Source organism: Neofelis nebulosa, chromosome 7, assembly GCF_028018385.1.
Source record: "Neofelis nebulosa isolate mNeoNeb1 chromosome 7, mNeoNeb1.pri, whole genome shotgun sequence".
NCBI classification, from domain to species: Eukaryota; Metazoa; Chordata; class Mammalia; order Carnivora; family Felidae; genus Neofelis; species Neofelis nebulosa.
In genome coordinates this window covers 364,181-372,562 of record NC_080788.1, presented here as the reverse complement: position 1 = coordinate 372,562, position 8,382 = coordinate 364,181, and the positions used below count along the sequence as shown (strand labels likewise).

At 43.3% G+C, this 8,382-nt stretch overlaps 1 pseudogene; it reads right to left on the bottom strand.

The window, feature by feature from the left end:
- Nucleotides 1–1,323: 1,323 nt before the first annotated feature.
- On the bottom strand, nt 1,324–2,479 carry LOC131515867 (G1/S-specific cyclin-D2-like; annotated as a pseudogene).
- Between the last annotated feature and the right edge of the window lie 5,903 nt (nt 2,480–8,382).

Below are 8,382 nucleotides of genomic sequence, written 5' to 3'. Positions count from 1 at the left end.
TCCTCTCTCTTCCTGCAAAAGGGGTTCCCTACCTTTCAGGGCTTCTTGCTCCCCAAGTTCAGCTCTTCATGTTACATACCTGCTGAATTCTGTGGTTCAGGTTGTGCAGATTGTTGTGTTAATCTTCCAATCGGTTTTCTAGGTGTGTAGGATGGTTTAGTGTTGGTCTGGCTGTATTTCATGGATGTGAGACACACAAAAAGCTTCCATGCTGTTCCGCCATCTTGGCTCCTCCTGCATTCCTTTTTTTTTTTTTTTCAAACAAGAAAATAACAACAACAACAAAAGCAAGAGAACCAAAGCATGCACACAGGGGGAAAGGACAGCCCTGGGTGGCCACCACCCCCCTAGCTAGTTCTGGGTCGTGATGGCTCACACCTCCCTGTGCACCGCGTCTGCGCCTCCAAGCCAGCGCCTGGCACTTGTGGGACGACGTGGCACCTGCCCCAGAGGGGACCACTAGGCCTCCCTCACCTACTGCCCTGGGCTCCTCAGGCACTCCACCGGCAGCCCTAACCAGAGGGGTTCACTGGGAACGGGAAACACCATGACTGCTTAATCTGGGGCACCTGCGGAAGGACCTGGAGCCCTCCAGAGAGCCAGGGGTATGCATGGGAACAATTTTTTAAACTGCTTTTAGAATGGAATGGTTTATAACAATGCTAAGCTGTAGACGAGACATGCCAATCAGCACCAAAAATCAGTTTTTTTTTAAAAATAAAGGATGCCAAGATCACATCACCCTCTTCAATACATTAAGAGAAAAGATTCCATTCCAGATCCCACCCTTGGTCTCCATCTGCCTCCATTTATAGGAGTTTTGGTTATGGCCCAAAGCGAAACTGCCCCTTTTGATAAAAATATGGTGGTGTCTGCCATGAACCATGTTTGGAAGAAGAAGCATGATGTCAGAAAGACACGTGAAACCCAGGACCCAATCTCCTGTGTCCAGCCGACAAAATAAAACCTCTCTTTTAGGTAGCAGCTACCATAGACAGCAAGAGTTCGCAACTAGAGGTTCAGCTAAGCTCCTGACTTAGTAACAAACAGGTAGTCGAGAGCAAAGGTGCTTCCACATCCAAAATGGTTCAACCGCGTTGACAGATTGTTTCGTCCTCCCTCCCCCTTCACATCCCTTATTTCTAATTCTTTCTTGAGTTCATTGCTTCGCAATCTAACGATGCCATAAATGGCATATGCAGTTCCTTGAAATTATCCTAAAAGGGGTGTGTACATGCTAGTCATAACATGAAAAAAAAGCCTCCTCTAATTTGTTCCCATATTTGCAGCGTACATTTTCTTTAGCTAGTCTGCAGGGTCTCCTGTAAGCATTTTACTATTACTTTTAACATACTCAAACAATAACTGTTTGCATAGAGAAGGGATTCCCTTCCGTTGTACTTCAAATAGCCACCAAATGCTTTTAGTTATTCCATTTATATAGGACCTTTTTCTCTCTCTTCTAAAAGATCTTTCAATATGATCTAGGTGGGGGCAGAATTTTTTTTTTTTAAGTTTCATCCTAAAACACAAAGAACAAAACACAGCCAGAGAAAAGGAGAGAGCAAGTGTGAACACGTGCCTCCCATGCGGCCAGACTACATCCTCACAGGTCAATATCCCGCACGTCTGTAGGGGTGCTGGCCCGGCCCAGTTCATCCTCTGACGTGGACCCATCCCCCTGGTCCTGACGGAAATACTGCAGGCCGTTGAGCAGCACCACCTCGATCTGCTCCTGGCAGGCTTTGAGGCAGTCCACATCTGTGTTGGTGATCTTGACCAGCAGATCTACCAGGGCATCACTGGTGAGTGAGCTCACGTCCTCATCCTGCTGGAGCCCATAGATGGCAACTCCAACACTTCCAGTTACAATCATCGATGGCAGGTACATGGCGAGCTTAAAGTTGGTAGCACACAGAGCAACGGAAGTCTGCACATGCTTGCGGATCAGAGACAACTTCTCGCTGGGCTGGGGCAGCTTGCGAAGGATGTGCTAGATGAGGTCGTGAGGAGTGACAGCCGCCAGGTTTTACTTCAACTTCCCCAACACCACCAGCTCCCACTCCAGCAGCTCCTGAGGTTTGATGGAGTTGCTGGCGTAAATGCACAACTTCTCTGCTGTCAGAGGGGTGGTCTCTGAGCTTGGAGGCCAGGAACATGCAGACAGCACCCAGGAGTTGGGACCCCAGCCAAGAAGTGGTCCAGGCAATTCATGGCCAAAGGTAAGACCTCTTCTTCACACTTCTGTTCCTCACAGACCTCCAGCTCCAGGTGGCACCATCCTGCACATGTAGGGCTGGATGTCCTTCTGCACACATTTGAAGTAGGAACACTGGGAAGATAGTGCTCCTCGATGGTGAGCAAGTTCTGTAAAACGCAGTCACCGTAGAGCAGGTTGGCGTCCGGCATGGCCCTGAAGACGGGGTCCGCCTTGCAGCACAGCAGGTTCGTGGTCAGCTGGGTGCCCGCTCACTCCCTTGCTTTCTCTGGATTGGAAAAATTGGGGGGGAGTTCGGAGGGGGGAGGGGAGAGCGTTCCCCTTACCCCTTTCCTTTGGCTAAATAAGGGGTTTTCAGGAGAAAAGTTATGGGACAGAGAGAAAGAGGCTGGGGGAGAAGAGAAGAAAGGGATGAGCAGTGGGAGAGGAGAGCCTCGGGGGCTGCTAACTCTGCCTGCCCTCCCCTTCAAACTTTACAGTCTTTGTTTTAAAATCTAGTTTGTCTGATATAAATGTGGCTATTCCAGCTTTCCTTTGATGTCCATTAGCATGACAGATGATTTTCTGTTCCCTCACGTTCAATCTGCAGGTGTCTTTAGGTATAAAATGCGTCTTGTAGGAAGTATATGGATGGATCTAGGGTTGTTTTTTTTTTTTAAATCCATTCTGATATCCTATTTCTTTTGATTGGAGCTTTTAGTCCACTTACATTCAGGGTGATTATTGAAAGGTAGGAATTTAGTGCCATTGTATGACCTGAAGATTTGGTGTTTCTGGTGATGTCCTCTGGTCCTTTGTAGTCTTGTTGCTTTGGTCTTCCTGTTTTTTTTTTCCCCTCAGATCAGAGAGTCCCCTTTAAAATTTCTTGCAGGGCTGGTTGAGTGGTCACTAACTCCTTTAGATTTTGTTTGGGAAGCTCTTTTTCTGTCCTTCTATTCTGAACAACAGCCTTGCTGGATAAAGGATTCTTGGCTGCATATTTTCCCTATTCAGCACATTGAATATTTCCTGCCACTCCCTTCTGGCCTGCCAAGTTTCAGTGGACAGGTCTGCTGCAAACCTTATGTGTCTACCCTTATAGGGACCTTTTCTCCCTAGTTGCTTTCAGAGTTCTGTCTCTTTTAAAAATTTTTTTATTTAAAAATTTTTAATGTTTATTTATTTTTGAGAGAGAGAGAGAGAGAGAGAGAGAGAGAGAGAGAGAGAGGCAAAGGGAGATGGAGACACAGAATGTGAAGCAGGCTCCAGGCTCTGAGCTGTCAGCACAGAGCCTGACACAGGGCTCAAACTTATGAACTGTGAGATCATGACCTGAGCCGAAGTTGGATGCTTAACTGATTGAGCCACCCAGGCACCCTTCAGAGTTCTATCTTTATCTTTGTACTTTGCAAGTTTCTGTATGATATGTCATGATGTTGACCTGTTCTTGTTGATTTTGAGGGGAGTTCTCTGTGCCTCTTGGAGTTGAATGCCTGTTTCCTTCCCCAGATTAGGGACGTTCTCAGCTATAATTTGTTCAAATAAACCTTCTGCTCTTATTCCCTCTCTTCTTCTGAGACTCCTATGGTATGGATAGTGTTTCATTTCATGGAATCACTAAGTTCTCTAAGTTTCCCCTCATGATCTACTAACTGCCTTGCCCTCTTTTTTTTCAGCTTCATTATTTTCCATAATTTTATCTTCTATATCACCTACTCTCTCCTGTGCTTCTTCAATCCTCACTGTGACTGTATCCAGTTGGTTTTGCATCTCAGTTATAACATCTTTTATTTCAGCCTGACTAGTTTTTAGGTCTTTGATCTCTGCAGGAAAGGTTTCCCTTGTGCCTTCTATGCTTTTTGTTGAAGCACAGCTAGTAGTCTTATGACTGTTGTTATAAAGTCTTGTTCAGATATATGGCTTATATCTGTTTTGAGCAAATCTCTGGCTGTGATTTCTTCTTGACCTTTCTTTTGGGGAGAATTCCTCTGTCTTGTCATTTTGGCTAACTTTCTGCCTTTTGCATGTTTTAAAAGCATGTTATGTTTCCTGCCCCCAGGAGTACTGCTATATTAAAAAGGTGTCATACACTGTCCAGGGTCTGGCATTTCAGGAAGTGTTTCTGATGTATGCTGTGTGCACTCTGCTGTTGCATCCTGGCTGTCCTTCCCCACTGGTCAATTCTCTGCAGACTCCTCCTTGCTTGCCGTGGGGAGTGTTTGGACCTTTAAACTAGGTGTGCTTTGATTTGTTTGTTGAAGTAAGCCTGGAAAAAACAGTGGTGGGGTGGGGGAAGGCTGATCCCCAAAAAAGTGGAAAGAAAAGGGAACAACAATAAAAAAAACCCAAACAGAGAATCAAAAAACTGTAAGACTGACTCAAAAGAGAAAAGAAAGGATTTTTTTTCAAAGAAAAAAGAAAGAAAAAGAAATGACTTTTTTTTTTTTAATTTTTTTTTTTTTAACGTTTATTTATTTTTGAGACAGAGAGAGACAGAGCATGAATGGGGGAGGGTCAGAGAGAGGGAGACACAGAATCCGAAACAGGCTCCGGGCTCCGAGCCGTCAGCACAGGGGCCCGATGCGGGGCTCGAACTCACGGACCGCGAGATCGTGACCCGAGCCGAAGTCGGCGCTCAACCGACTGAGCCACCCAGGCGCCCCAGAAATGACTTTTTAAAAAGGCCTAATCCAAAAAAAAGAGAAAAGGAAAAAAAAAAAAAAAAAAGACAAGACACTGAGCCAGATTCCAAAAGAAAACAAGAAGAAGAAAATGAAAAAAACCGTAAGACTGGTCCTATTTCCAGCAGAACTGCAGGTGACACTTTGAAGCCCTGGATTTTCAGTGCATTTGGTGCATGGGGAGGTGCTGGGCATGCTGTTCTGGAGACCCAGAGCCAGTCTTGCCCCAGTAAATAAGCAGTTGCCAGGGATGGGGGGTTGGGTTTGGTGTGAGTGGGTCCCGCCTTCACTGGGGGCTGCTGTGTTGCTCTCTGAAGTCCCACTGTGTTGGTGTTGGGGGGAATATGGCACCTCCCCAGTCTCTTGTCCCTGGGCAGGGGATCTGACAACTTCACTGTTCAGGCAGCCCTCACAGAACAGCGAGGGCAGTCAGCTCATCCCGCACTACAACTCTTCCGTGTTTTTTCTTTGATGTGTGAGGGAGATTCTAAGCTTGAAATCTTTAAGGACCCGGCTCAGTGCAGATCTGCTCCCCTTCTCCAGAGTGGAGCCTCTTGACCTGTGTCTGAAGTCCTTTGTCCCTGAAATACAGTCTCATTCCTGCACAGTGCACAGAATCTGTGGTGTAGCGCCTCTAAAAGCAGCAAAGGTTATATTCCCTCTGGGGGTACCTCTGTCCCCTGCTGATGAAAGGCATTTGGCTGGTGCCTGCAAGGTCTTTTGTCCTTGGGGACGCAATATACCCTCTTCAAAAAGTGTCCAGGAAGGGGACTGTTCTCTCCCAGTGCACACCAGAGATCCCTACACCATGCTGTACAGTCAGAGGCCGGCTTCCTCCTCCCCAGGAGCCACGCCGTGGCTCTGCTCCAGAGAAAGTTGTGCACTTCCAAAACCTGAGAGTTCGAGCTCCAAACACTGTTTGCAAAAAAACTCCCTGCGACATTCAGTGTCTCTTGCTCCCCGGTCCATAGTCCAGAGAGATTTTCCTCCTGTGCAAACTCGATGCTGTGCTTTCTCAACCCCTCTCTTTCTCTGTCAGTCTTTGTGTGTCTTTAGTTCTGAAGTGAGTTGTTTTGTAGGCAGCATATAGATGAATCTTATATTTTAAAACTCTTCTTGTTTATCAAATTTGTGAGCATAGAATTATTTTTTTTTTCCAATGTTTTTTTTTTTTTTTTTTTTTTTTTTGGGACAGAGAGAGACAGAGCATGAACGGGGGAGGGGCAGAGAGAGAGAGGGAGACACAGAATCGGAAACAGGCTCCAGGCTCCGAGCCATCAGCCCAGAGCCTGACGCGGGGCTCGAACTCACGGACCGCGAGATCGTGACCTGGCTGAAGTCGGACGCTTAACCGACCGCGCCACCCAGGCGCCCCAAGCATAGAATTATTTAAAGTATTCCTTTATTATCTGTTTAATGTCTGTGTGATCTGTGTGTGTTGTCTCTTGTTTTATTCATATTAGTAATTTTTGTCTTCTCATTTTTTTTTCTTATTTAGCTTGGCTGGAGGCTTATCATTTTTATTGATCTTTCAAAAACCAACTTTTGGTTTTGTTCATTTTTTCCTCTTAATTTCCTGTTTATATTTTCATTGATCATACTCTCATTCTTTTTTCTCCCCTTTGAATACTGCTGATTTTTATTTGCTTTTACTTTTTAAAGTTGTCATAGGTATTTTCCCAGAATGCCTTACACCTAGCTTGGTAAAAAGATTTTATTTTTCATGCAAAGTATATGCAAACATTTGTTTGACCAAAGTTACACAGTAAATTATAACTGTAGTTGTGATAATACTACTAAGCTAACTTTTTCTTTTGTCTTGTTGTGTTAAAAATACACATAACGTAAAATTACCATCTTACCACTTTTTTAAAAAAATGTTTTTATTTATTTTTGAGAGATAGAAAGTCAGAGCACAAGCTAGGGAGGGAGAGAAAGAGGGAGACACAGAATCCGAAGCAGGCTCCAGGTTCTGAGCTGTCAGCACAGAGCCCAACATGGGATTTGAACTCACAAACCATGAGATCATGACCTGAGCTAAGTACCACACTTAACCAACTGAACCATCCAGATGCCCACATGTATATTTTATTTTAAAGCTACTGTTCTCTTGTAAATGTGTACCCAAGATAAAGTGTTCTTCACACTGAATATTTTAAGAAATGAGTGGTTGCCATTTATGAAAGTAGCAATTAAAATGAGATTTTTAATGAAACTTTTCAGAAAACATTTGTTCTTATGTCATGTTGAACATATGAGTCCAATGTTTTGATGAGCAGTGTGAAGAGGTAAATAAAAAACTCCATTTTAAGACAAATTCTTTCTTTCTGTATAAATCAGATCATAAAATATTTTCCTTGTGAAACTGCAAAATATATCTCCTCTTATAGTAATTTAATGCTTTAATATTATTATTAAAGAATCTTAAAGACAGTTTCCATCCCAGTAACATTTTTTTGCTTGATCTAAATATGTAGATTTTTAGGGGCGCCTGGGTGGCTCAGTCGGTTGAGCGTCTGACTTCGGCTCAGGTCATGATCTCACGGTCCGTGAATTCGAGCCCTGTGTCAGGCTCTGTGCTGACAGCTCAGAGCCTGGAGCCTGTTTCGGATTCTGTGTCTCCCTCTTTTTCTGACCCTCCCCTGTTCATGCTCTGTCTCTGTCTCAAAAAAATAAATAAACATTAAAAAAATTTTTTTAATTATGTAGATTTTTAAAGAGCATTAAAACATAATACTAATATGTCTTTCCTTTGACATAGGATTATTCTCTTTGCCAGGTCATAGACTGGATGTTTTGTTAACTGGATGTTTCCTAAATATGAGTAATTTATGCGGTTTCTAATTCTCTATTATTGCTTGGTTATTTAGGAAAATCCTTATCTCATACCCTCCAAAAAGATGTGCATGTGTATGTATGTGTGTTTTTCCTAAAGTGCTAAAGGTGTTCATATAAAATTAAAGATTTTGTATAATAATATTCTTACTCATTTAGTAATACTGTATATTAAACTGTCTCAATCTAAAAATGCTTGACATATCATGAATATTAAGGAATTAAATTACCATTTTCGACCCTATTTATATATTGAAGCTATTTCTTCTATGTTGAGAAGATTAGGCAGGGTTCAAAGAACTGATCAATTATTATACCAATATACATTTTGAGTCAAAAGTGTTTTCTTTGGGTTTTTAGTCTTCCTGCTCCAGAGAGTATTTCATTGTCTTTAGACTTATGGAATAAACTTGGATTAGATCCACATGATAAAATCTTAGAAAAGAAATTATCAGAATTTCCCAGATTTCCTAATCAGTGGTTATTAGTGAAGGCCTCCAGGCCTTGGTCATGGGCCCTAGGTCATCCAAGGCCCGTGAAGCAGAAGGGAGGCAGATATGCTGGACAGAGTCTGGGCTGTTTCCCAAATGTCTTTTCAGTATAAATGTTTAGAGTGGCCCATCAAGGGTGTCTTGTCTGATTCTTTTTGTCACCAAAGAAGAAACTAGT